Source organism: Condylura cristata, unplaced genomic scaffold (genome assembly GCF_000260355.1).
Source record: "Condylura cristata isolate star-nosed mole 26May11 unplaced genomic scaffold, ConCri1.0 scaffold00023, whole genome shotgun sequence".
NCBI lineage: Eukaryota > Metazoa > Chordata > Mammalia > Eulipotyphla > Talpidae > Condylura > Condylura cristata.
This window is the reverse complement of record NW_004567124.1, coordinates 12,510,698-12,515,286: the sequence shown is the minus strand read 5'-3', so window position 1 is coordinate 12,515,286 and position 4,589 is coordinate 12,510,698.

Here is a 4,589-nt window from a genome sequence, read left to right as displayed (position 1 = left end):
GATAAACTACATCTGCCATGAGAAAAATAAGTTTAGGGTCTGAGACCAATATAACCATTTAGTCTTTGTTTCAGCTCCATGAGTCCTGTTAGAGGTAAATAAATAAATAAATAGATAGATAGATAGATAGATAGATAGATAAATAAATAAATAAATAAATAAATAAATAAATAAATAAATAAATAAATAAATAAATAAATAAATAAATAAATAAGAAAAAGTGAAATAATGCATCTAGGAGTTGGGCTCCAGCTTCCCAGAAAGTTTGCTAAGCAGTTACCCACAATGACCTGAGCTCTTGGGGTAAGAGAGGGGAATTATGGGTAGCCTCCTAGGCACGTTTGCCTAGGAGCTTTTGAAACCTCTTAATTTGGAGGGAAATTATTTGCCACGTCCTCTACGGGCACAGAACTCCACACTGGAAAATAAAAGTTTTGAGAATCATTGATAGGTTTCTCCCTACAAGTTTGTTAGAAGACTTGCCTCCATGCTCCTTGACGACCTCACCTGAAAGCTCAACAGAGGTGAATGATGGTTAAAGTTAGAAAATACCTGTGTTTTCTCACCAGAGGAACCAAACCTTCAACAACTGAGTTTCACTGTTTCACCTTCCCTTGATTTCTGAGGATTGTCCTGACTCTTGGGGAAGTTTTCAGCCACATCCCGGAGTCTCCAAATCCTCCCATGATTTGATCCAACTGCCTTACCTGCCTCTCCCTCTCACCTGCTCCAGTTGGAGGCACCTGCACCTTGCACCACCCCAGCCCACCTGCATAGCTTCTACCTTTTAGCTACTGCTCCCTAAAGGCCCACATCCTCCCCAGAGTTCAGTGTACCCAGACCCGGGCCATCCTAAAGCCATAATTTTTACTAATACCCATCACCACCTGCCTTGACACCAAGCTGGAAGTAACTCGGGAGCGCTAAGAATTAATGATAATAATATTAATCGCAACTAATATTTCTTGGGTTAAGTGCCAGGTATTTTATACTCTCCCACTTTTTCCTCTGGTAACTTATCACCTAGGTATTACAGTGGCTTATCTCCATCTGACTAATGAGAAAACTAGGACTAACAAGATTTTGCAAAATTGCCAGGTCATATAGTCGGTGCGTACAGGAGCCAAGAATTGAACTTGGGGTCTTGTTCTAAACCCATGGGAATGCAGCCTCTCCCAAGGTTATGGCTTTTAGGCATGGACCATCTACCACTTTGCACCACTAAAATCAGTGTGCACTTAAGAGTTAAGGCAACTTTTAAAAGCATTAAAAAGGTTTGATGTCGATAAAGATTCATTAAGGCCAATCGCATTCGGATGGGCTTAGGGCCCAAACTAGAGTCCATCAGCCTCTCAGGTGTTCAAAAATTTCCACTTTCCTACCTGTAAGGCCCAGTTTTCTATTGAGCACTGATTTTCAGTGTCCTAGCAATTTTTCTGCTTTTATTACTTGGCAGTGTGATTTATGCATGGGGCACACACATTAAGAGGCAATGTAGTTATTCCAACTGTCATAACTACTAAATTGAATTGAATGGCAATCCACTGATAGTTCAACCTCTACAGAACAAAAAATTAGCCCAAAGCAATCAATTCACTGCTACTTTAGAGACATTGCTGGAACAACAGCACAAATGGTAGGAAAGGTGATGTCCTGACTGTCACTTATTAATATGTGGAGTTTTGGTGTTCCACACTCAGATGAAGGCCACTGAAATGTGAAGCTAATTTGTCCAAACAGAATTTCTCATAAATACCTTTGATTGTTCCTTTGTCTCTATCCTTTTCTAAAGACAGGCAATTAGCGGTGTTTGCAATATTACAAGCAAATGAAATTGGGTCTCTGCCCAGCCCGCCTACAAAGGACTTCTACAGCAATAAAAATAATCAATTGAATTTTTCATTTCTGCTGGGTTCATGTGATTTCCTTAATAATGTCAGTGAAGATTGTAATTTGCAGGAAAAAAATAAACACTACTTGCATGAGGCGTGAAATTCCAGGCCACAGAAATGTCACCTTCTCTTACAGAATTGTTTTGTTACAAGCATAGGCAGCGTGGACAACATGAATAGACCTGATATCTGGTACCCGATTCATTTTTCATAGAATGACCTATATTTTTGTCCCAAGCATAGCCTGTGCATTTTTCCTTCTGTATTTTTGCTCTCTAGCAGCTAGAAAGAGAAAGCAGCACAATAGGATCAGAAGCCTGACATTAAACTACTCACTAACTGAGTGACCTTGGGCAAGTCATTTCACTTCCTCAGGCTTCTGTTTGCTTCTTAGTGAAAGGAGGCACACAAACACGAATGTGCCTGCAATCTGAGCTTGCTCTCTGAGGACAGGCCTGGCCCACAATAGGCATATAGGACATGTAGCTTGAGCATGTCAACTAATGAGTGTCTCTCACAGATTTTGACATGTGGTCAGCATGAATTAATTGTGGCTTAACAATTAAGTCTGCCCCCCACCCAAAACATACACCTATTTCTCCTAGCCCAGCAAAATCTGAACCATTCTTCAAAGCTAGCATCAAATTCTGCTTATCTGAGAAACCTTCAGCAGTTAAAGCGATCTGACTCCCTGAACTCCAGGCTATATGTTGTCCACTGTTGTCACTTAGGACTTGAACTTGTCACATAGTCTTTTTATGTATTCACAAGAAATGTCATAGCTTCCCAGTTAGATAGCAATTTCCTTACGGGCATGTTCAGCCTTTAATTCCTAGCGCTCCCCTTTTTCCTAATATAGCCATCACACATAGTAGCTGCTCCTCCATCAATCCACAGATGGAGGGGGCAAAACCCAATCCCCATGGAGAGGGGCAAATGCTAAAGAAGTTTCTAGATCCTGCCTCTGCCCCAGAGAGATGGCAGCAACCATCACTACTGCTTTTGGTGAACACATTGTGTTTCTAAAGACCTCTTCCACAAAAAGTTTGTTCCACTTGCAAGAGCCCTTCCCAGTTGTTGGCAACTGACATCCCCATGCCTTGTGATAGAAGAGTAGTTATACAACTTCTGTGGGAACAGTGGGGCATTCTCAGTCCAATTTTGAATTGCCTACACAATTCTTTTTCATTAAAAACATACAAATATTCCCTGAGTCAGTCATTACACTTCTAAATGATTGCCTTATAAGTTGAGCTGCACGTATATGGAAAGACATTACAATTGTTCACTGGTGGGTGAAAAAGGCCTAGGTACCATTTACGTGTGTAGTAATAGGGAGGTAGATAAATAAACCACAAAACATCTACATAGACCACTATGCAGTCTTTAAAAGGAACAAAGTAGATCTTCATACACTAATGCAGAATATTCTCTAAGATGTGTTAAGTATAAAATAAAGTGCCACCCAGTATTTGGCCTAATATAACTTAGGTAAAAGGGGGGTTTGTACCCACATGTGCACATCTGTGCAGAAAGTGTCTCTGGAACAATGGTGTAAATGATGGAGGCAGGGGACTAGTAGGTATATATTTGGCTCTGGGTTCTGATTCCATTTTTTTTAAAGGATTTATTTATTTATTTGTACAGAACTGGGGTACAGGCCAGAAATGCGGAGGGTGAGAGGATTCACGAGAGATAGAGTAGGGAGCAGATAGAGTAGGCAGATCGACGAAGTACACTGCTGAGGGGAGCAGCGGGCGGGTCACGCCATGTGGATCTCCTCCGGGGCAGGCGGGGATTGAACTCATGTGGAAGTGGCTTTAGCTTCTTTGTGCTATGCCTTAACCCGCTGTGCCACCAGGGAGGACCTCTGATTCCATTTTTTACAGACTGAATTTTTTTGGTGAGTGTATGCATTCTCTTTCTCTTCAATTCCTTTTTTTAAGGAATTCTACTTAATTTTAATAAGGGAATACACTCACATACAAATTACAAAGCAGCGTATGCTACAAATCATCCCTCCTAGTTTCTCCCTCAGAGGAAGCTAGTAGAAACCTCTACTTCTTTCTGAGAGGTTATCCAGGTACTGAGGTATGTGCTCTTTAAAAACAATCAGAATAAAGTGAACTAAGGAAAGCCTTCACCCTCCTCACCCTCCCTCTCCAGCTGCTGCTCTCTCCCAATCCTCTCTACACAGTCCCATCAGCTTCTGCACAGGGCTTGCTAGATGGAGTCATGGGACACGCTTGAGAGTCAGCAGACCTGAGTCTTCAGTAAATGATCTGACCTCTCTGGGCCTCATCACTTCATCTATAAAATGGCTCTACTGCTTACCTCTGAGAAGGAAGGGAAAGAAACAGTTTGTGAGGGGCTTGTATATGTTACTGTTCAGCCCCTAGAGCTGAGCTCACTCCGTCCTCTGCTGGGCCCATCTATCTGGACAGGGTTCCTGGGGGCAGCAGGATACCACAAACCCCTGGATGTCCCCTTGCCTCCTCTGGCTAGTGCACTCCATGTTTCTAAAGCAACAGTCTATCATAAACTTCTCTAGAAAGCAGAGAAAACTTGTGGTGGGGATTGCTCAACACCAATCCTTCACCCTGGTTTGGGGACTTTTGAAAAATGTTAAAGCTAGGAAACCTATTTCTGAGATCTGCCGCAAAGTGGGCTTTCTCTAGCAACTTACTTTTTTTTTTT